The 27,822-nt window shown below is 35.5% G+C and overlaps 2 protein-coding genes across 8 annotated transcripts in view; one reads left to right on the forward strand and one right to left on the reverse strand.

The window, feature by feature from the left end:
* The window catches only part of ATPAF2 (ATP synthase mitochondrial F1 complex assembly factor 2), a 204,771-nt gene that overhangs the window by 84,620 nt on the left and 92,329 nt on the right, over nt 1-27,822 (reverse strand). Inside the window, exon 1 of one of the 7 annotated variants that reach the window (XM_085892723.1) lies at nt 26,533-26,857. The exons of the other annotated variants lie outside the window; for them this stretch is intronic. The gene's annotated coding sequence lies outside the window, so the exon portion shown is untranslated. Of the gene's footprint in view, nt 1-26,532; nt 26,858-27,822 lie in introns of those variants that run through there. 7 annotated transcript variants of the gene reach the window in all.
* Nucleotides 27,618-27,822, forward strand: part of LOC147022121 (ADP-ribosylation factor 1-like) — a 28,606-nt gene continuing 28,401 nt past the window's right edge. The window contains exon 1 of the mRNA XM_085892725.1: nt 27,618-27,751. The gene's annotated coding sequence lies outside the window, so the exon portion shown is untranslated. The remainder of the gene's footprint in view (nt 27,752-27,822) is intronic.

Raw genomic sequence — 27,822 nt, forward strand, 5'->3', positions numbered from 1 at the left:
AGTTTAAGGAACGTACCAAATACATCGAGTTTATGGAACGTACCAAATACATTGAGTTTATGGAACGTACCAGATACATTGAGTTTCTGGAACGTACCAGATGCACTGAGTTTATGGAACGTACCAAATACATTGAGTTTATGGAACGTAACAGATACATTGAGATTATGGAACGTACCAGATACATTGAGTTTTGGAACGTACCAGATACATTGAGTTTATGGAACGTACCAAATACATTGAGTTTATGGAACGTACCAGATACATTGAGTTTATGGAAAGTACCAGATACATTGAGTTTATGGAACGTACCAAATACATTGAGTTTATGGAACGTACCAAATACATTGAGTTTGGAGAACTTACCAGATGCATTGAGTTTATGGAACGCACCAAATACATCGAGTTTATGGAACGTACCAAATACATTGAGTTTATGGAACGTACCAAATACATTAAGTTGGTGGAACGCACCAGATACATTGAGTTTATAGAACTTTCCAGATACATTGAGTTTATGGAACGTACCAAATACATTGCGTTTATGGAAAGTACCAAATACATTGAGTTTAAGGTACATCCCAAATACGTTGAGTTGATGGAATGTACCAGATACGTTGAGTTAATGGAACGTACCAAATACATTGAGTTTATGGAACGTACCAAATACATTGACTTTATGGAACGCACCAGATACATTGAGTTGAAGGAACGTACCAAATACATTGAGTTTATAGAACGTACCAATTACATTGAGAGTATGGAACGTACCAGATACATTGAGTTTATGGAACGTACCAGATACATTGAGTTTATGGAACGTACCAGATACATTGAGTTTATGGAACGTACCAAATTAATTGAGTTTAAGGAACGTACCAAATTAATTGAGTTGAAAGAACTTTCCAGATACATTGAGTTTATGGAACGTACCAGATACATTGAATTTATGGAACATACCAAATACATTGAGTTGATGGAACATACCAGATACATTGAGTTTATGGAACGTACCAAATACATTGAGTTCATGGAACGTACCAAATTAATTGAGTTTAAGGAACGTACCAAATACATTGAGTTTATGGAACGTACCAAATACATTGAGTTTATGGAACGTACCAGATACATTGAGTTTGGAGAACTTACCAGATGCATTGAGTTTATGGAACGCACCAAATACATCGAGTTTATGGAATGTACCAAATACATTGAGTTTATGGAACGTACCAAATACATTGAGTTCATGGAACGTACCAAATTAATTGAGTTTAAGGAACGTACCAAATACATTGAGTTTATGGAACGTACCAAATACATTGAGTTGATGGAACGTACCAGATACATTGAGTTTATGGAACGTACCAGATACATTGAGTTTCTGGAACGTACCAGATGCACTGAGTTTATGGAACGTACCAAATACATTGAGTTTATGGAACGTACCAGATACATTGAGTTTATGGAATAAACAGACACATTGAGATTATGGAACGTACCAGATACATTGAGTTGATGAAACGTACCAAATACATTGAGTTTTGGAACGTACCAGATACATTGAGTTTATGGAACGTACCAAATACATTGAGTTTATGGAACGTACCAGATACATTGAGTTTATGGAAAGTACCAGATACATTGAGTTTATGGAACGTACCAAATACATTGAGTTTATGGAACGTACCAAATGCATTGAGTTTGGAGAACTTACCAGATGCATTGAGTTTATGGAACACACCAAATACATCGAGTTTATGAAACGTACCAAATACATTGAGTTTATGGAACGTACCAAATACATTAAGTTGGTGGAACGCACCAGATACATTGAGTTTATAGAACTTTCCAGATACATTGAGTTTATGGAACGTACCAAATACATTGCGTTTATGGAACGTACCAGATATATTGAATTTATGGAACGTACCAAATACATTGAGTTTAAGGTACATACCAAAGACATTGAGTTTATGGAACGGACCAGATACATTGAGTTTATGGAAGGTACCAAGTACGTTGAGTTTATGGAACGTACCAAATATATTGAGTTTATGGAACGTACCAAATACATTGAGTTTAAGGTACATCCCAAATACGTTGAGTTGATGGAATGTACCAGATACGTTGAGTTAATGGAACGTACCAAATACATTGAGTTTAAGGTACATACTAAAAGACATTGAGTTTATGGAACGGACCAGATACATTGAGTTTATGGAAGGTACCAAGTACGTTGAGTTTATGGAACGTACCAAATATATTGAGTTTATGGAACGTACCAAATACATTGAGTTTAAGGTACATCCCAAATACGTTGAGTTGATGGAATGTACCAGATACGTTGAGTTAATGGAACGTACCAAATACATTGAGTTTATGGAACGTACCAGATACATCGAGTTTAGAGAACTTACCAGATACATTGAGTTTATGGAACGTACCAAATACATTGAGTTTATGGAACGTACCAAATACATTGACTTTATGGAACGCACCAGATACATTGAGTTTATAGAACGTACCAATTACATTGAGAGTATGGAACGTACCAGATACATTGAGTTGATGGAACGTTCCAGATACATTGAGTTTATGGAACGTAACAGATACATTGAGTTTATGGAACGTACCAAATTAATTGAGTAAAAGGAACGTACCAAATTAATTGAGTTGAAAGAACTTTCCAGATACATTGAGTTTATGGAACGTACCAGATACATTGAATTTATGGAACATACCAAATACATTGAGTTGATGGAACATACCAGATACATTGAGTTTATGGAACGTACCAGATACATTGAGTTTATGGAACGTACCAGATACATTGAGTTTATGGAACGTACCAGATACATTGAGTTGATGGAACGTTCCAGATACATTGAGTTTATGGAACGTAACAGATACATTGAGTTTATGGAACGTACCAAATTAATTGAGTAAAAGGAACGTACCAAATTAATTGAGTTGAAAGAACTTTCCAGATACATTGAGTTTATGGAACGTAACAGATACATTGAGTTTATGGAACGTACCAAATTAATTGAGTAAAAGGAACGTACCAAATTAATTGAGTTGAAAGAACTTTCCAGATACATTGAGTTTATGGAACGTACCAGATACATTGAATTTATGGAACATACCAAATACATTGAGTTGATGGAACATACCAGATACATTGAGTTTATGGAACGTACCAAATACATTGAGTTTATGGAACGTACCAAATACATTGAGTTTATGGAACGTACCAGGTACATTGAGTTTAAAGAACTTTCCAGATACATTGAGTTAATGGAACGCACCAAATACATTGCGTTTATGGAACGTACCAGATATATTGAATTTATGGAACGTACCAAATACATTGAGTTTAAGGTACATTCCAAAGACATTGAGTTTATGGAACGGACCAGATACATTGAGTTCATGGAACGTACCAAGCACATTGAGTTTATGGAACGTACCAAATACATTGAGTTTATGGAACGTACCAAATACATTGAGTTTTGGAACGGACCAGATACATTGAGTTTATGGAACGTACCAAATACATTGAGTTTTGGAACGTACCAGATACATTGAGTTTATGGAACCTACCAGATACATTAAGTTTATAGAATGTACCAAATACATTGAGTTTACGGTACATACCAAATGCAGTGAGTTGATGGAAAGTACCAGATACATTGAGTTTATGGAACGTACCAGACACATTGAGTTTATGGAACGTACCAAATACATTGAGTTTATGGAACGTACCAAATACATTGAGTTTATGGAACGTACCAGATACATTGAGTTCATGGAAAGTACCAGATACATTGAGTTTATGGAACGGACCAGATACATTGAGTTTATGGAACGTACCAAATACATTGAGTTTATATAACGTACCAGATACATTGAGTTTATGGAAAGTACCAGATACATTGAGTTTATGGAACGTACCAAATACATTGAGTTTATGGAACGTACCAAATACATTGACTTTATGGAACGCACCAGATACATTGAGTTGATGGAACGTACCAAATACATTGAGTTTATAGAACATACCAATTACATTGAGAGTATGGAGCACGTACCAGATACATTGAGTTTATGGAACGTACCAGATACATTGAATTGATGGAACGTTCCAGATACATTGAGTTTATGGAACGTAACAGATACATTGAGTTTATGGAACGTACCAAATACATTGAATTTATGGAACATACAAAATACATTGAGTTGATGGAACGTACCAGATACATTGAGTTTATGGAACGTACCAAATACATTGAGTTCATGGAACGTACCAAATTAATTGAGTTTAAGGAACGTACCAAATACATTGAGTTTATGGAAAGTACCAGATACATTGAGTTTATGGAACGTACCAGATACATTGAGTTTATGGAACGTACCAGATACATTGAGTTTATGGAACGTACCAGATACATTGAGTTTATGGAACGTACCAGATACATTGAGTTTCTGGAACGTACCAGATACACTGAGTTTCTGGAACGGACCAAATACATTGAATTTATGGAACGGACCAAATACATTGAGTTTCTGGAACGTACCAGATACATTGAGTTTATGAAACGTACCAGACACATTGAGATTATGGAACATACCAGATATATTGAGTTTATGGAACGTACCAGATACATTGAGTTTATGGAACATACCAAATACATTGAGTTTATGGAACGTACGAAATACATTGAGTTTATGGAACGTACCAAATATGTTGGGTTCATGGAAAGTACCAGATACATTGAGTTTATGGAACGTACCAGATACATTGAGTTTATGGAACGTACCAAATACATTGAGTTTAAGGTACATCCCAAATACGTTGAGTTGATGGAACGTACCAGATACATTGAGTTTATGGAACGTTCCAGATACATTGAGTTTATGGAATGTACCAGATACATTGAGTTTATGGAACGTACCAAATTAGTTGAGTTTAAGGAACGTATCAAATACATAGAGTTTATGGAAAGTACCAGATACATTGAGTTTATGGAACGTACCAGATACATTGAGTTTATGGAACGTACCAAATACATTGAGTTTATGGAACGTACCAAATACGTTGAGTTTATGGAACGTACCAAATATGTTGAGTTTATGGAAAGTACCAGATACATTGAGTTTATGGAACGTACCAGATACATTGAGTTTATGGAACGTACCAAATACATTGAGTTTGAGGTACATCCCAAATACGTTGAGTTGATGGAACGTACCAGATACATTGAGTTTATGGAACGTACCAAATACATTGAGTTCATGGAACGTACCAAATTAATTGAGATTATGGAACGTACCAAATACATTGAGTTTATGGAACGTACCAAATTAATTGAGTTTATGGAACGTACCAAATACATTGAGTTTATGGAACGTACCAAATACATTGAGTTTATGGAACGTACCAGATACATTGAGTTTATGGAACGTACCAGATACATTGAGTTTATGAAACGTACCAAATACATTGAGTTTTGGAACATACCAGATACATTGAGTTGATGGAACGTTCCAGATACATTGAGTTTATGGAACGTAACAGATCCATTGAGTTTATGGAACGTACCAAATACATTGAGTTTATGGAACGTACCAAATTAATTGAGTTGAAAGAACTTTCCAGACACATTGAGTTTATGGAACGTACCAGATACATTGAATTTATGGAGCATACCAAATACATTGAGTTGATGGAACGTACCAGATACATTGAGTTTATGGAACGTACCAAATACATTGAGTTCATGGAACGTACCAAATTAATTGAGTTTAAGGAACGTACCAAATACATCGAGTTTATGGAACGTACCAAATACATTGAGTTTATGGAACGTACCAGATACATTGAGTTTCTGGAACGTACCAGATGCACTGAGTTTATGGAACGTACCAGAATACATTGAGTTTATGGAACGTAACAGATACATTGAGATTATGGAACGTACCAGATACATTGAGTTTTGGAACGTACCAGATACATTGAGTTTATGGAACGTACCAAATACATTGAGTTTATGGAACGTACCAGATACATTGAGTTTATGGAAAGTACCAGATACATTGAGTTTATGGAACGTACCAAATACATTGAGTTTATGGAACGTACCAAATACATTGAGTTTGGAGAACTTACCAGATGCATTGAGTTTATGGAACGCACCAAATACATCGAGTTTATGGAACGTACCAAATACATTGAGTTTATGGAACGTACCAAATACATTAAGTTGGTGGAACGCACCAGATACATTGAGTTTATAGAACTTTCCAGATACATTGAGTTTATGGAACGTACCAAATACATTGCGTTTATGGAAAGTACCAAATACATTGAGTTTAAGGTACATCCCAAATACGTTGAGTTGATGGAATGTACCAGATACGTTGAGTTAATGGAACGTACCAAATACATTGAGTTTATGGAACGTACCAAATACATTGACTTTATGGAACGCACCAGATACATTGAGTTGAAGGAACGTACCAAATACATTGAGTTTATAGAACGTACCAATTACATTGAGAGTATGGAACGTACCAGATACATTGAGTTTATGGAACGTACCAGATACATTGAGTTTATGGAACGTACCAGATACATTGAGTTTATGGAACGTACCAAATTAATTGAGTTTAAGGAACGTACCAAATTAATTGAGTTGAAAGAACTTTCCAGATACATTGAGTTTATGGAACGTACCAGATACATTGAATTTATGGAACATACCAAATACATTGAGTTGATGGAACATACCAGATACATTGAGTTTATGGAACGTACCAAATACATTGAGTTCATGGAACGTACCAAATTAATTGAGTTTAAGGAACGTACCAAATACATTGAGTTTATGGAACGTACCAAATACATTGAGTTTATGGAACGTACCAGATACATTGAGTTTGGAGAACTTACCAGATGCATTGAGTTTATGGAACGCACCAAATACATCGAGTTTATGGAATGTACCAAATACATTGAGTTTATGGAACGTACCAAATACATTGAGTTCATGGAACGTACCAAATTAATTGAGTTTAAGGAACGTACCAAATACATTGAGTTTATGGAACGTACCAAATACATTGAGTTGATGGAACGTACCAGATACATTGAGTTTATGGAACGTACCAGATACATTGAGTTTCTGGAACGTACCAGATGCACTGAGTTTATGGAACGTACCAAATACATTGAGTTTATGGAACGTACCAGATACATTGAGTTTATGGAATAAACAGACACATTGAGATTATGGAACGTACCAGATACATTGAGTTGATGAAACGTACCAAATACATTGAGTTTTGGAACGTACCAGATACATTGAGTTTATGGAACGTACCAAATACATTGAGTTTATGGAACGTACCAGATACATTGAGTTTATGGAAAGTACCAGATACATTGAGTTTATGGAACGTACCAAATACATTGAGTTTATGGAACGTACCAAATGCATTGAGTTTGGAGAACTTACCAGATGCATTGAGTTTATGGAACACACCAAATACATCGAGTTTATGAAACGTACCAAATACATTGAGTTTATGGAACGTACCAAATACATTAAGTTGGTGGAACGCACCAGATACATTGAGTTTATAGAACTTTCCAGATACATTGAGTTTATGGAACGTACCAAATACATTGCGTTTATGGAACGTACCAGATATATTGAATTTATGGAACGTACCAAATACATTGAGTTTAAGGTACATACCAAAGACATTGAGTTTATGGAACGGACCAGATACATTGAGTTTATGGAAGGTACCAAGTACGTTGAGTTTATGGAACGTACCAAATATATTGAGTTTATGGAACGTACCAAATACATTGAGTTTAAGGTACATCCCAAATACGTTGAGTTGATGGAATGTACCAGATACGTTGAGTTAATGGAACGTACCAAATACATTGAGTTTAAGGTACATACTAAAAGACATTGAGTTTATGGAACGGACCAGATACATTGAGTTTATGGAAGGTACCAAGTACGTTGAGTTTATGGAACGTACCAAATATATTGAGTTTATGGAACGTACCAAATACATTGAGTTTAAGGTACATCCCAAATACGTTGAGTTGATGGAATGTACCAGATACGTTGAGTTAATGGAACGTACCAAATACATTGAGTTTATGGAACGTACCAGATACATCGAGTTTAGAGAACTTACCAGATACATTGAGTTTATGGAACGTACCAAATACATTGAGTTTATGGAACGTACCAAATACATTGACTTTATGGAACGCACCAGATACATTGAGTTTATAGAACGTACCAATTACATTGAGAGTATGGAACGTACCAGATACATTGAGTTGATGGAACGTTCCAGATACATTGAGTTTATGGAACGTAACAGATACATTGAGTTTATGGAACGTACCAAATTAATTGAGTAAAAGGAACGTACCAAATTAATTGAGTTGAAAGAACTTTCCAGATACATTGAGTTTATGGAACGTACCAGATACATTGAATTTATGGAACATACCAAATACATTGAGTTGATGGAACATACCAGATACATTGAGTTTATGGAACGTACCAGATACATTGAGTTTATGGAACGTACCAGATACATTGAGTTTATGGAACGTACCAGATACATTGAGTTGATGGAACGTTCCAGATACATTGAGTTTATGGAACGTAACAGATACATTGAGTTTATGGAACGTACCAAATTAATTGAGTAAAAGGAACGTACCAAATTAATTGAGTTGAAAGAACTTTCCAGATACATTGAGTTTATGGAACGTAACAGATACATTGAGTTTATGGAACGTACCAAATTAATTGAGTAAAAGGAACGTACCAAATTAATTGAGTTGAAAGAACTTTCCAGATACATTGAGTTTATGGAACGTACCAGATACATTGAATTTATGGAACATACCAAATACATTGAGTTGATGGAACATACCAGATACATTGAGTTTATGGAACGTACCAAATACATTGAGTTTATGGAACGTACCAAATACATTGAGTTTATGGAACGTACCAGGTACATTGAGTTTAAAGAACTTTCCAGATACATTGAGTTAATGGAACGCACCAAATACATTGCGTTTATGGAACGTACCAGATATATTGAATTTATGGAACGTACCAAATACATTGAGTTTAAGGTACATTCCAAAGACATTGAGTTTATGGAACGGACCAGATACATTGAGTTCATGGAACGTACCAAGCACATTGAGTTTATGGAACGTACCAAATACATTGAGTTTATGGAACGTACCAAATACATTGAGTTTTGGAACGGACCAGATACATTGAGTTTATGGAACGTACCAAATACATTGAGTTTTGGAACGTACCAGATACATTGAGTTTATGGAACCTACCAGATACATTAAGTTTATAGAATGTACCAAATACATTGAGTTTACGGTACATACCAAATGCAGTGAGTTGATGGAAAGTACCAGATACATTGAGTTTATGGAACGTACCAGACACATTGAGTTTATGGAACGTACCAAATACATTGAGTTTATGGAACGTACCAAATACATTGAGTTTATGGAACGGACCAGATACATTGAGTTCATGGAAAGTACCAGATACATTGAGTTTATGGAACGGACCAGATACATTGAGTTTATGGAACGTACCAAATACATTGAGTTTATATAACGTACCAGATACATTGAGTTTATGGAAAGTACCAGATACATTGAGTTTATGGAACGTACCAAATACATTGAGTTTATGGAACGTACCAAATACATTGACTTTATGGAACGCACCAGATACATTGAGTTGATGGAACGTACCAAATACATTGAGTTTATAGAACATACCAATTACATTGAGAGTATGGAACGTACCAGATACATTGAGTTTATGGAACGTACCAGATACATTGAATTGATGGAACGTTCCAGATACATTGAGTTTATGGAACGTAACAGATACATTGAGTTTATGGAACGTACCAAATACATTGAATTTATGGAACATACAAAATACATTGAGTTGATGGAACGTACCAGATACATTGAGTTTATGGAACGTACCAAATACATTGAGTTCATGGAACGTACCAAATTAATTGAGTTTAAGGAACGTACCAAATACATTGAGTTTATGGAAAGTACCAGATACATTGAGTTTATGGAACGTACCAGATACATTGAGTTTATGGAACGTACCAGATACATTGAGTTTATGGAACGTACCAGATACATTGAGTTTATGGAACGTACCAGATACATTGAGTTTCTGGAACGTACCAGATACACTGAGTTTCTGGAACGGACCAAATACATTGAATTTATGGAACGGACCAAATACATTGAGTTTCTGGAACGTACCAGATACATTGAGTTTATGAAACGTACCAGACACATTGAGATTATGGAACATACCAGATACATTGAGTTTATGGAACGTACCAGATACATTGAGTTTATGGAACATACCAAATACATTGAGTTTATGGAACGTACGAAATACATTGAGTTTATGGAACGTACCAAATATGTTGGGTTCATGGAAAGTACCAGATACATTGAGTTTATGGAACGTACCAGATACATTGAGTTTATGGAACGTACCAAATACATTGAGTTTAAGGTACATCCCAAATACGTTGAGTTGATGGAACGTACCAGATACATTGAGTTTATGGAACGTTCCAGATACATTGAGTTTATGGAATGTACCAGATACATTGAGTTTATGGAACGTACCAAATTAGTTGAGTTTAAGGAACGTATCAAATACATAGAGTTTATGGAAAGTACCAGATACATTGAGTTTATGGAACGTACCAGATACATTGAGTTTATGGAACGTACCAAATACATTGAGTTTATGGAACGTACCAAATACGTTGAGTTTATGGAAAGTACCAAATATGTTGAGTTTATGGAAAGTACCAGATACATTGAGTTTATGGAACGTACCAGATACATTGAGTTTATGGAACGTACCAAATACATTGAGTTTGAGGTACATCCCAAATACGTTGAGTTGATGGAACGTACCAGATACATTGAGTTTATGGAACGTACCAAATACATTGAGTTCATGGAACGTACCAAATTAATTGAGATTATGGAACGTACCAAATACATTGAGTTTATGGAACGTACCAAATTAATTGAGTTTATGGAACGTACCAAATACATTGAGTTTATGGAACGTACCAAATACATTGAGTTTATGGAACGTACCAGATACATTGAGTTTATGGAACGTACCAGATACATTGAGTTTATGAAACGTACCAAATACATTGAGTTTTGGAACATACCAGATACATTGAGTTTATGGAACGTACCAAATACATTGAGTTTATGGAACGTACCAAATACATTGAGTTTCTGGAACGTACCAAATACATTGAGTTTGGAGAACTTACCAGATGCATTGAGTTTATGGAACGCACCAAATACATTGAGTTGATGGAACGTACCAGACACATTGAGTTTATAGAACTTTCCAGATACATTGAGTTTATGGAACTTACCAAATACATTGAGTTTAAGGTACATACCAAAGACATTGAGTTTATGGAACGGACCAGATACATTGAGTTTATGGAACGTACCAAGTACGTTGAGTTTATGGAACGTACCAAATACATTGAGTTTATGGAAGGTACCAAATACATTGAGTTGATGGAACGTACCAGATACATTGAGTTTATGGAACGTACCAAATACATTGAGTTTAAGGTACATACCAAATGCAGTGAGTTTATGGAACGTACCAAATACATTGAGTTTCTGGAACGTTCCAGATACATTGAGATTATGGAACGTACCAGATACATTGAGTTTATGAAACATACCAAATACATTGAGTTTATGGAACGTACCAAATACATTGCGTTTATGGAACGTACCAGATATATTGAATTTATGGAACGTACCAAATACATTGAGTTTAAGGTACATACCAAAGACATTGAGTTTATGGAACGGACCAGATACATTGAGTTTATGGAACGTACCAAATACGTTGAGTTTATGGAACGTACCAAATACATTGAGTTTAAGGTACATACCAAATACATTGAGTTTAAGGTACATCCCAAATACGTTGAGTTGATGGAACGTACCAGATACATTGAGTTTATGGAACGTACCAGATACATTGAGTTTATGGAACGTACCAGATACATTGAGTTTATGGAACGTACCAAATTAGTTGAGTTTAAGGAACGTACCAAATACATTGAGTTTATGGAAAGTACCAGATACATTGAGTTTATGGAACGTACCAGATACATTGAGTTTATGGAACGTACCAAATACATTGAGTTTATGGAACGTACCAAATACATTGAGTTTATGGAACGCACCAAATATGTTGAGTTTATGGAAAGTACCAGATACATTGAGTTTATGGAACGTCCCAGATACATTGAGTTTATGGAACGTACCAAATACATTGAGTTTAAGGTACATCCCAAATACGTTGAGTTGATGGAACGTACCAGATACATTGAGTTTATGGAACGTACCAAATACATTGAGTTTATGGAACGCACCAAATATGTTGAGTTTATGGAAAGTACCAGATACATTGAGTTTATGGAACGTCCCAGATACATTGAGTTTATGGAACGTACCAAATACATTGAGTTTAAGGTACATCCCAAATACGTTGAGTTGATGGAACGTACCAGATACATTGAGTTTATGGAACGTACCAAATACATTGAGTTCATGGAAAGTACCAAATTAATTGAGTTTATGGAACGTACCAAATACATTGAGTTTATGGAACGTACCAAATACATTGAGTTTATGGAACGTACCAGATACATTGAGTTTATGGAACGTACCAGATACATTGAGTTTATGGAACGTACCAGATACATTGAGTTTATGGAACGTACCAGATACATTGAGTTCATGGAACGTACCAAATTAATTGAGATTATGGAACGTACCAAATACATTGAGTTTATGGAACGTACCAAATTAATTGAGTTTATGGAATGTACCAAATACATTGAGTTTATGGAACGTACCAAATACATTGAGTTTATGGAACGTACCAGATACATTGAGTTTATGGAACGCACCAGATACATTGAGTTTATGGAACGTACCAGATACATTGAGTTTATGAAACGTACCAAATACATTGAGTTTTGGAACGTACCAGATACATTGAGTTTATGGAACGTACCAAATACATTGAGTTTATGGAACGTACCAGATACATTGAGTTTATGGAAAGTAACAGACACATTGAGTTTATGGAACGTACCAAATACATTGAGTTTATGGAACGTACCAAATACATTGAGTTTGGAGAAGTTACCAGATGCATTGAGTTTATGGAACGCACCAAATACATTGAGTTGATGGAACGTACCAGACACATTGAGTTTATAGAACTTTCCAGATACATTGAGTTTATGGAACGTACCAAATACATTGAGTTTAAGGTACATACCAAAGACATTGAGTTTATGGAACGTTCCAGATACATTGAGTTTATGGAACGTAACAGATACATTGAGTTTATGGAACGTACCAAATACATTGAGTATATGGAACGTACCAAATTAATTGAGTTGAAAGAACTTTCCAGATACATTGAGTTTATGGAACGTACCAGATACATTTAATTTATGGAACATACCAAATACATTGAGTTGATGGAACGTACCAGATACATTGAGTTTATGGAACGTACCAAATACATTGAGTTCATGGAACGTACCAAATACATTGAGTTTATGGAACGTACCAGATACATTGAGTTTATGGAACGTACCAAATACATTGAGTTTAAGGTACATACCAAATGCAGTGAGTTTATGGAACGTACCAAATGCATTGAGTTTATGGAACGTACCAGATACATTGAGTTTATGGAAAGTACCAGTTACTTTGACATTATGGAATGTACCAAATACATTGAGTTTATGGAACATACCAAATACATTGAGTTTAGAGAACTTACCAGATGCATTGAGTTTATGGAACGTACCAAATACATTGAGTTTATAAAACTTTCCAGATACATTGAGTTTATGGAACGTACCAAATACCTTGCGTTTATGGAATGAACCAGATACATTGAATTTATGGAACGTACCAAATACATTGAGTTTAAGGTACATACCAAATACATTGAGTTTATGAAACGGACCATATACATTGACTTTATGGAACATACCAGATACATTGAGTTTCTGGAAAGTACCAAATGCATTGAGTTTGGGGAACATACCAAATGCAGTGAGTTTATGGAACGTACCAGATACATTGAGTTTATGGAACGTACCAAATATATTGAGTTTATGGAACATACCAAACACATTGAGTTGACGGAACATACCACATATATTGAGTTTATGGAACGTACCAAATACATTGAGATTATGGAACGTACCAGATGCATTGAATTTATGGAACATACCAAATACATTGAGTTTATGGAACGTACCAAATACATTGTGTTTAAGGAACATACCAAATGCAGTGAGTTTATGGAACGTACCAAATACATTGAGTTTATGGAACGTTCCAGATACATTGAGTTTATGGAACGTACCAAATACATTGAGTTTTGGAACGTACCAGATACATTGGGTTCATGGAATGTACCAAATACATTGAGTTTTGGAACGTACCAGATACATTGAGTTTATGGAGCGTACCAGATACATTGAGTTTATGGAACGTACCAAAGACGTTGAGTTTATGGAACGTACCAAATACATTGAGTTTATGGAATGTACCAGATACATTGAGTTCATGGAACGTACAAGATACATTGAGTTTATGGAACGTACCAAATACATTGAGTTTCTGGAACGTACCAGATACATTGAGTTTATGGAACGTACCAGATACATTGAGTTTATGGAACGCACCAGATACATTGAGTTTATGGAACGTACCAGATACATTGAATTTATGGAACGTACCAAATATATTGAGTTTATGGAACGTACCAAATACATTGAGTTGAAGGTACATACCAAATACATTGTGTTTCAGGAACATACCAAATGCAGTGAGTTTATGGAACGTACCAAATACATTGAGTTTATGGAACGTACCAGATACATTGAGTTTATGGAACGTACCAGATACATTGAGTTTATGGAACGTACCAAATACATTGAGATTATGGAACGTACCAGATACATTGAGTTTATGGAACGTACCAAATACATTGAGTTGATGGAACGTACCAGATACATTGAGTTTATAGAACGTACCAGATACATTGAGTTTATGGAACGTACCAGATATATTGAGTTTATGGAACGTACCAAATACATTGAGTTTATGGAACGTTCCAAATACATTGAGTTTATGGAACGTTCCAAATACATTGAGTTTATGGAACGTACCAAATTCATTGAGTTGATGGAATGTACCAGATACATTGAGTTTATAAAACTTTCCAGATACATTGAGTTTATGGAACGTACCAAATACATTGCGTTTATGGAACGTACCAGATACATTGAATTTATGGAACGTACCAAATACATTGAGTTTAAGGTACATACCAAATACATTGAGTTTATGGAACGGACCAGATACATTGAGTTTATGGAACGTACCAGATACATTGAGTTTATGGAAAGTACTAAATACATTGAGTTTATGGAACGTACCAAATACATTGAGTTTATGGAACGTACCAAATACATTGAGTTTATGGAACGAACCAAATACATTGACTTTATGGAACGTACCAGATACATTGAGTTTATAGAACTTTCCAGATACATTGAGTTTATGGAACGTACCAAATACATTGAGTTTATGGAACGTACCAGATACATTGAGTTTATGGAACGTAACAAATACATTGAGTTTCTGGAACGTACCAGATACATTGAGTTTATTGGAACGTACCAGATACATTGAGTTTATGGAACGTACCAAATACGTTGAGTTTATGGAACGTACCAGATACATTAAATTTATGGAACGTACCAAATATATTGAGTTTATGGAACATACCAAATACATTGAGTTGAAGGTACATACCAAATACATTGAGTTTATGGAACATACCAAATACATTGAGTTTTGAGAACGTACCAGATACATTGAGTTTATGGAACGTACCAGATACATTGAGTTTATGGAACGTACCAAAGACGTTGAGTTGATGGAACGTACCAAATACATTGAGTTTCTGGAACGTACCAGATACATTGAGTTTATGGAACATACCAAATGCAGTGAGTTTATGGAACGTACCAAATACGTTGAGTTTATGGAACGTACCAGATACATTGAGTTTATGGAACGTACCAGATACATTGAGTTTATGGAACGTCCCAAATACGTTGAGTTTATGGAACGTACCAGATACATTGAATTTATGGAACGTACCAAATATATTGAGTTTATGGAACGTACCAGATACATTGAGTTTATGGAACGTACCAGATACATTGAATTTATGGAATGTACCAAATATATTGAGTTTATGGAACGTACCAAATACATTGAGTTGAAGGTACATACCAAATACATTGAGTTTATGGAACATACCAAATACATTGAGTTTAGAGAACTTTCCAGATACATTGAGTTTATGGAACGCACCAAATACATTGAGTTTATGGAACGTACCAGATACATTTGAGTTTATGGAACGTACCAAATACATTGAGTTTCTGGAACGAACCAGATACATTGAGTTATTGGAACGTTCCAGATACATTGAGTTTATGGAACGTACCAGATACATTGAGTTTATGGAATGTACCAAATACGTTGAGTTTATGGAACGTACCAGATACGTTGAGTTTATGGAACGTACCAAATACATTGAGATTATGGAACGTACCAGATACATTGAGTTTATGGAACGTACCAGATACATTGAGTTTATGGACCGTACCAGATACATTGAGTTTATGGAACGTACCAGATACATTGAGTTTATGGAACGTACCAGATACATTGAGTTTATGGAACGTACCAAATACATTGAGTTTGTGGAACGTACCAAATACATTGAGTTGATGGAACGTACCAGATACATTGAGTTTATGGAACGTACTCAGATACATTGAGTTTATGGAACGTACCAGATGCATTGAGTTTATGGAACGTACCAGATACATTGAGTTTATGGAACGTACCAGATACATTGAGTTTATGGAACGTACCAGACACATTGAGTTTATGGAACGTACAGATACATTGAGTTTCTGGAAAGTACCAGATACATTGAGTTTATGGAACGTACCTAATACATTGAGTTTAAGGTACATACCAAATACATTGTGTTTAAGGATCATACCAAATGCAGTGAGTTTATGGAACGTACCAAATACATTGAGTTTATGGAACGTACCAAATACATTGTGTTGAGAGAACTTTCCAGATACATTGAGTTTATGGAACGTACCAAATACATTGAGTTTATGGAACGAACCAAATACATTGAGTTTATGGAACGTACCCGATACATTGAGTTTATAGAACTTTCCAGATACATTGAGTTTATGGAACGTACCAAATACATTGAGTTTATGGAACGCACCAGATGCATTGAATTTAATGGAACGTACCAAATACATTAAGTTTTGGAACGCACCAGATACATTGAGTTTCTGGAACGTACCAGATACATTGAGTTTATGGAACGTACCAGATACATTGAGTTTATGGAACGTACCAAATACATTGAATTTATGGAACGTACCAAATATGTTGAGTTTATGGAACGTACCAGATACATTGAGATCATGGAACGTACCAGATACATTGAGTTTATGGAACGTACCAAATACGTTGAGTTTATGGAACGTACCAGATACATTGAATTTAGGGAACGTACCAAATATATTGAGTTTATGGAACATACCAAATATATTGAGTTGAAGGTACATACCAAATACATTGAGTTTATGGAACATACCAAATACATTGAGTTTCGAGAACTTACCAGATACATTGAGTTTATGGAACGTACCAAATACATTGAGTTGATGGAACGTACCAGATACATTGAGTTTATAGAACGTACCAGATACATTGAGTTTATGGAACGTACCAGATATATTGAGTTTATGGAACGTACCAAATACATTGAGTTTATGGAACGTTCCAAATACATTGAGTTTATGGAACGTTCCAAATACATTGAGTTTATGGAACGTACCAAATTCATTGAGTTGATGGAATGTACCAGATACATTGAGTTTATAAAACTTTCCAGATACATTGAGTTTATGGAACGTACCAAATACATTGCGTTTATGGAACGTACCAGATACATTGAATTTATGGAACGTACCAAATACATTGAGTTTAAGGTACATACCAAATACATTGAGTTTATGGAACGGACCAGATACATTGAGTTTATGGAACGTACCAGATACATTGAGTTTATGGAAAGTACTAAATACATTGAGTTTATGGAACGTACCAAATACATTGAGTTTATGGAACGTACCAAATACATTGAGTTTATGGAACGAACCAAATACATTGACTTTATGGAACGTACCAGATACATTGAGTTTATAGAACTTTCCAGATACATTGAGTTTATGGAACGTACCAAATACATTGAGTTTATGGAACGTACCAGATACATTGAGTTTATGGAACGTAACAAATACATTGAGTTTCTGGAACGTACCAGATACATTGAGTTTATTGGAACGTACCAGATACATTGAGTTTATGGAACGTACCAAATACGTTGAGTTTATGGAACGTACCAGATACATTAAATTTATGGAACGTACCAAATATATTGAGTTTATGGAACATACCAAATACATTGAGTTGAAGGTACATACCAAATACATTGAGTTTATGGAACATACCAAATGCATTGAGTTTTGAGAACGTACCAGATACATTGAGTTTATGGAACGTACCAGATACATTGAGTTTATGGAACGTACCAAATACATTGAGTTTTGGTACGTACCAGATACATTGAGTTTATGGAACGTACCAAAGACGTTGAGTTGATGGAACGTACCAAATACATTGAGTTTCTGGAACGTACCAGATACATTGAGTTTATGGAACATACCAAATGCAGTGAGTTTATGGAACGTACCAAATACGTTGAGTTTATGGAACGTACCAGATACATTGAGTTTATGGAACGTACCAGATACATTGAGTTTATGGAACGTCCCAAATACGTTGAGTTTATGGAACGTACCAGATACATTGAATTTATGGAACGTACCAAATATATTGAGTTTATGGAACGTACCAGATACATTGAGTTTATGGAACGTACCAGATACATTGAATTTATGGAATGTACCAAATATATTGAGTTTATGGAACGTACCAAATACATTGAGTTGAAGGTACATACCAAATACATTGAGTTTATGGAACATACCAAATACATTGAGTTTAGAGAACTTTCCAGATACATTGAGTTTATGGAACGCACCAAATACATTGAGTTTATGGAACGTACCAGATACATTTGAGTTTATGGAACGTACCAAATACATTGAGTTTCTGGAACGAACCAGATACATTGAGTTATTGGAACGTTCCAGATACATTGAGTTTATGGAACGTACCAGATACATTGAGTTTATGGAATGTACCAAATACGTTGAGTTTATGGAACGTACCAGATACGTTGAGTTTATGGAACGTACCAAATACATTGAGATTATGGAACGTACCAGATACATTGAGTTTATGGAACGTACCAGATACATTGAGTTTATGGACCGTACCAGATACATTGAGTTTATGGAACGTACCAGATACATTGAGTTTATGGAACGTACCAGATACATTGAGTTTATGGAACGTACCAAATACATTGAGTTTGTGGAACGTACCAAATACATTGAGTTGATGGAACGTACCAGATACATTGAGTTTATGGAACGTACCAGATACATTGAGTTTATGGAACGTACCAGATGCATTGAGTTTATGGAACGTACCAGATACATTGAGTTTATGGAACGTACCAGATACATTGAGTTTATGGAACGTACCAGACACATTGAGTTTATGGAACGTACCAGACACATTGAGTTTCTGGAAAGTACCAGATACATTGAGTTTATGGAACGTACCTAATACATTGAGTTTAAGGTACATACCAAATACATTGTGTTTAAGGATCATACCAAATGCAGTGAGTTTATGGAACGTACCAAATACATTGAGTTTATGGAACATACCAAATACATTGTGTTGAGAGAACTTTCCAGATACATTGAGTTTATGGAACGTACCAAATACATTGAGTTTATGGAACGAACCAAATACATTGAGTTTATGGAACGTACCCGATACATTGAGTTTATAGAACTTTCCAGATACATTGAGTTTATGGAACGTACCAAATACATTGAGTTTATGGAACGCACCAGATGCATTGAATTTATTGGAACGTACCAAATACATTAAGTTTTGGAACGCACCAGATACATTGAGTTTCTGGAACGTACCAGATACATTGAGTTTATGGAACGTACCAGATACATTGAGTTTATGGAACGTACCAAATACATTGAATTTATGGAACGTACCAAATATGTTGAGTTTATGGAACGTACCAGATACATTGAGATCATGGAACGTACCAGATACATTGAGTTTATGGAACGTACCAAATACGTTGAGTTTATGGAACGTACCAGATACATTGAATTTAGGGAACGTACCAAATATATTGAGTTTATGGAACATACCAAATATATTGAGTTGAAGGTACATACCAAATACATTGAGTTTATGGAACATACCAAATACATTGAGTTTCGAGAACTTACCAGATACATTGAGTTTATGGAACGTACCAAATGCATTGAGTTGATGGAACGAACCAGATACATTGAGTTTATAGAACTTTCCAGACACATTGAGTTTATGGAACGTACCAGATGCATTGAGTTTATGGAATGTTCCAAATACATTGAGTTTATGGAACGAACCAGATACATTGAGTTAATGGAACATACCAGATACATTGAGTTTATGGAACGTACCAGATACATTGAGTTTATGGAAAGTACCAGATACATTGAGTTTATGGAACGTACCTAATACATTGAGTTTAAGGTACATACCAAATACATTGTGTTTAAGGAACATACCAAATGCAGTGAGTTTATGGAACGTACCAAATACATTGAGTTTATGGAACGTACCAGATACATTGAGTTTATGGAAAGTACCAGTTACTTTGAAGTTATGGAATGTACCAAATACATTGAGTTTATGGAACATACCAAATACATTGAGTTTAGAGAACTTACCAGATGCATTGAGTTTATGGAACGTACCAAATACATTGAGTTTATAAAACTTTCCAGATACATTGACTTTATGGAACGTACCAAATACCTTGCGTTTATGGAATGAACCAGATACATTGAATTGATGGAACGTACCAAATACATTGAGTTTAAGGTACATACCAAATACATTGAGTTTATGAAACGGACCAGATACATTGAGTTCATGGAACGTACCAGATACATTGAGTTTCTGGAAAGTACCAAATGCATTGAGTTTGGGGAACATACCAAATGCAGTGAGTTTATGGAACGTACCAGATACATTGAGTTTATGGAACGTACCAAATACATTGAGATTATGGAACGTACCAGATGCATTGAATTTATGGAATATACCAAATACATTGAGTTGATGGAACGTACCAGATACATTGTGTTTAAGGAACATACCAAATGCAGTGAGTTTATGGAACGTACCAAATACATTGAGTTTATGGAACGTACCAAATACATTGAGTTTTGGAACGTACCAGATACATTGGGTTCATGGAACGTACCAAATACATTGAGTTTTGGAACGTAGCAGATACATTGAGTTTATGGAGCGTACCAGATACATTGAGTTTATGGAACGTACCAAAGACGTTGAGTTTATGGAACGTACCAAATACATTGAGTTTATGGAATGTACCAGATATATTGAGTTCATGGAACGTACAAGATACATTGAGTTTCTGGAACGTACCAGATACATTGAGTTTATGGAACGTACCAGATACATTGAGTTTATGGAACGCACCAGATACATTGAGTTTATGGAACGTACCAGATACATTGAATTTATGGAACGTACCAAATATATTGAGTTTATGGAACGTACCAAATACATTGAGTTGAAGGTACATACCAAATACATTGTGTTTCAGGAACATACCAAATGCAGTGAGTTTATGGAACGTACCAAATACATTGAGTTTATGGAACGTACCAGATACATTGAGTTTATGGAACGTACCAGATACATTGAGTTTATGGAACGTACCAGATACATTGAGTTTCTGGAACGTACCAAATACGTTGAGTTTATGGAACGTACCAAATACATTGAGATTATGGAACGTACCAGATACATTGAGTTTATGGAACGTACCAAATACATTGAGTTGATGGAATGTACCAGATACATTGAGTTTATAGAACGTACCAGATACATTGAGTTTATGGAACGTACCAGATACATTGAGTTTATGGAACGTACCAAATACATTGAGTTTATGGAACGTTCCAAATACATTGAGTTGATGGAACGTTCCAAATACATTGAGTTTATGGAACGTACCAAATTCATTGAGTTGATGGAACGTACCAGATACATTGAATTTATGGAACGTACCAAATACATTGAGTTTATGGAACGTACCAAATACATTGCGTTTATGGAACGTACCAGATACATTGAATTTATGGAACGTACCAAATACATTGAGTTTAAGGTACATACCAAATACATTGAGTTTATGGAACGGACCAGATACATTGAGTTTATGGAACGTACCAGATACATTGAGTTTATGGAAAGTACTAAATACATTGAGTTTATGGAACGTACCAAATACATTGAGTTTATGGAACGTACCAAATACATTGAGTTTATGGAACGAACCAAATACATTGACTTTATGGAACGTACCAGATACATTGAGTTTATAGAACTTTCCAGATACATTGAGTTTATGGAACGCACCAAATACATTGAGTTTATGGAACGTACCAGATACATTGAGTTTATGGAACGTAACAAATACGTTGAGTTTATGGAACGTACCAGATACATTAAATTTATGGAACGTACCAAATATATTGAGTTTATGGAACATACCAAATACATTGAGTTGAAGGTACATACCAAATACATTGAGTTTATGGAACATACCAAATACATTGAGTTTTGAGAACGTACCAGATACATTGAGTTTATGGAACGTACCAGATACATTGAGTTTCTGGAACGTACCAAATACATTGAGTTTTGGTACGTACCAGATACATTGAGTTTATGGAATGTACCAAAGACGTTGAGTTGATGGAACGTACCAAATACATTGAGTTTATGGAACATACCAAATGCAGTGAGTTTATGGAACGTACCAAATACGTTGAGTTTATGGAACGTACCAGATACGTTGAGTTTATGGAACGTACCAGATACATTGAGTTTATGGAACGTACCAAATATATTGAGTTTATGGAACGTACCATATACATTGAGTTTATGGAACGTACCAGATACATTGAATTTATGGAACGTACCAAATATATTGAGTTTATGGAACGTACCAAATACATTGAGTTGAAGGTACATACCAAATACATTGAGTTTATGGAACATACCAAATACATTGAGTTTAGAGAACTTTCCAGATGCATTGAGTTTATGGAACGTACCAAATACATTGAGTTTATGGAACGTACCAGATACATTTGAGTTTATGGAACGTACCAAATACATTGAATTTATGGAACGAACCAGATACATTGAGTTATTGGAACGTACCAGATACATTGAGTTTATGGAACGTACCAGATACATTGAGTTTATGGAACGTACCAAATACATTGAGTTTATGGAACGTACCAGATACATTGAGTTTATGGAACGTACCAGATACGTTGAGTTTATGGAACGTACCAAATACATTGAGATTATGGAACGTACCAGATACATTGAGTTTATGGAACGTACCAGATACATTGAGTTTATGGAACGTACCAGATACATTGAGTTTATGGAACGTACCAAATACATTGAGTTTTGGAACGTACCAGATACATTGAGTTTATGGAACGTACCAAAGACGTTGAGTTGATGGAACGTACCAAATACATTGAGTTTCTGGAACGTACCAGATACATTGAGTTTATTGGAACGTTCCAAATACATTGAGTTTATGGAACGTACCAGATACATTAAATTTATGGAACGTACCAAATATATTGAGTTTATGGAACATACCAAATACATTGAGTTGAAGGTACATACCAAATACATTGAGTTTATGGATCGTACCAGATACATTGAGTTTATGGAACGTACCAAATACGTTGAGATTCTGGAACGTACCAGATACATTGAGTTTGTGGAACGTACCAAATATATTGAGTTGATGGAACGTACCAGATACATTGAGTTTATGGAACGTACCAGATACATTGAGTTTATGGAACGTACCAGATACATTGAGTTTATGGAACGTACCAGATACATTGAGTTTATGGAACGTACCAGATACATTGAGTTTATGGAACGTACCAGATACATTGAGTTTATGGAACGTACCAGACACATTGAGTTTATGGAACGTACCAGATACATTGAGTTTCTGGAAAGTACCAGATACATTGAGTTTATGGAACGTACCTAATACATTGAGTTTAAGGTACATACCAAATACATTGTGTTTAAGGATCATACCAAATGCAGTGAGTTTATGGAACGTACCAAATACATTGAGTTTATGGAACGTACCAAATACATTGAGTTTATGGAACATACCAAATACATTGTGTTGAGAGAACTTTCCAGATACATTGAGTTTATGGAACGTACCAAATACATTGAGTTTATGGAACGAACCAAATACATTGAGTTTATGGAACGTACCCGATACATTGAGTTTATGGAACGTACCAGATACATTGAGTTTATGGAACGTACCAAATACATTGAATTTATGGAACGTACCAAATATGTTGAGTTTATGGAACGTACCAGATACATTGAGTTCATGGAACGTACCAGATACATTGAGTTTATGGAACGTACCAAATACGTTGAGTTTATGGAACGTACCAGATACATTGAATTTATGGAACGTACCAAATATATTGAGTTTATGGAACATACCAAATATATTGAGTTGAAGGTACATACCAAATACATTGAGTTTATGGAACATACCAAATACATTGAGTTTCGAGAACTTACCAGATACATTGAGTTTATGGAACGTACCAAATGCATTGAGTTGATGGAACGAACCAGATACATTGAGTTTATAGAACTTTCCAGACACATTGAGTTTATGGAACGTACCAGATGCATTGAGTTTATGGAATGTTCCAAATACATTGAGTTTATGGAACGAACCAGATACATTGAGTTAATGGAACATACCAGATACATTGAGTTTATGGAACGTACCAGATACATTGAGTTTATAGAATGTGCCAAATACATTGAGTTTATGCAACGTACCAAATACGTTGAGTTAATGGAACGTACCAGATACATTGAGTTTATGGAACGTACCAAATATATTGAGTTTATGGAACATACCAAATGCAGTGAGTTTATGGAACGTACCAGATACATTGAGTTTATGGAACGTACCAGATACATTGAGTTTATGAAACGTACCAGATACATTGAGTTTCTGGAACGTACCAGATACTTTGAGTTTCTGGAACGTACCAAATACATTGAGTTTGTGGAACGTACCAAATACATTGAGTTTATGGAACGTACCAGATACATTGAGTTTATGCAACGTACCAAATACATTGAGTTTATGAAACGTACCAGATACATTGAGTTTATGGAACGTACCAGACACATTGAGTTTATGGAACGTACCAGATACATTGAGTTTATGGAACGTACCAGATACACTGAGTTTATGGAAAGTACCAGATACATTGAGTTTATGGAACGTACCTAATACATTGAGTTTAAGGTACATACCAAATACATTGTGCTTAAGGAACATACCAAATGCAGTGAGTTTATGGAACGTACCAAATACATTGAGTTTATGGAACGTACCAAATACATTGCGTTGAGAGAACTTTCCAGATACATTGAGTTTATGGAACGTACCAAATACATTGAGTTTATGGAACGAACCAAATACATTGAGTTTATGGAACGTACCAAATACATTGAGTTTATGGAACGTACCAGATACATTGAGTTTATAGAACTTTCCAGATACATTGAGTTTATGGAACGTACCAGATACATTGAAGTTATGGAACATACCAAATACATTGAGTTTATGGAACGTACCAGATACATTGACTTTATGGAATGTCCCAAATTGATTGAGTTTAAGGAACGTACCAAATACATTGAGTTTAAGGAACGTACCAAATACATTGAGTTTAAGGAACGTACCAAATACATTGAGTTTAAGGAACGTACCAAATACATTGAGTTTATGGAATGTAGCATTTTCGTTGAGTTTCTGGAACGAACCAATTCAGTACCTCAGACATCAGTCGGAGAATATGGCCTGGTGTTGGCGCAGTGGTTCGGGCAGCGGCTTGGGATCCAAAAGGTCCTGAGTTCAAGCCCCGTTGGGCCACTGAATTAATACACCAGGGGGTTGACTCAGCCTGTCATCCTTCCGAGGTCGGCGAAATGAGTACCAGTGTACTGAGCCGGTGTATACCCCGGTTAGAATAGGTGTACCATATCCCTGTGTCGTAAGAGGCGACCAGGGTTGTGTCAGGAAGGGCATCCGGCGTAAAACATGTGCCAAATCACTATGCGGATCATACGGATGATCCGCTGTGGTGGCCCTTAACGGGACCAGCCGAAAGAAGAAGAAGAAGAAGAAGAAGAAGAAGAAGAAGAAGCGGAAGAATAAGAAGAGGAAGAGGAAGAAGAAGAAGAAGAAGAAGAAGAAGAAGAAGAAGAAGAAGAAGAAGAAGAAGAAGAAGAAGAAGCGGAAGAATAAGAAGAGGAAGAGGAAGAAGAAGAAGAGAGAGAGAGACATCAGTCGGATAAAGAAGCTTTTTCCCATGGAATTGTGAACCTGTGGAATGCCCTCCCTTTGGATGTGGTTCTATATAATATACTATCATCAGTTGCTGCGTTTGAAGCTTGATTGGATGCCGTCCGGGTCCAGCTGGTCACAGACATTACAGGATTTATCTTTTTCATCAATCAAAATATATCCTTTTAAACATTTCTTGTCCATTATAATAAACTCTGTCAACACTGTTCTTTCATGGCAAACCCAAATCCAAACATTGCCTGCCACAACTAATCGATTTTAGAATTCGCACAATATAAATGTATAAATATACCGTGAGAAATTCATCCATTAAAATGATCATCACGGGATGATGATGATGATGATGATGATGATGATGATGATGATGATGATGATGATGATGATGATGATGATGATGATGATGATGATGATGAAAAAAAATATGGTGGTGTATCGGCGGCGGTTTCAACGGACCTTACTTTCTCCAGTTTGAATGCGATTCTTCGAAAACCCTTTTGTGAATCACAAATGTTTATAAAAGCACCCTTCTCTCGAGAAAAGTTATTTTGAGACTATAATTAAGAATCCTCTCCCAAAATACGGAAGACCACACGAAGGAAAGAAAGAAAGAAAGAAAGAAAGAACGGAGGCCATTTTTTTTTCCCCCTGGATTCCCACTTTTCCACGTCCTGCTCGTGTGAGGACTTGTGAGTTTGACACCGGCCCGTTTGTACAATACGATTTATATTTTATTTGTTTCAGAGTATCTGGTTTTAGT

Source organism: Eptatretus burgeri, chromosome 8 (genome assembly GCF_056783735.1).
Source record: "Eptatretus burgeri isolate ZD-2024b chromosome 8, Ebu_testis_v1, whole genome shotgun sequence".
Lineage (NCBI taxonomy): Eukaryota > Metazoa > Chordata > Myxini > Myxiniformes > Myxinidae > Eptatretus > Eptatretus burgeri.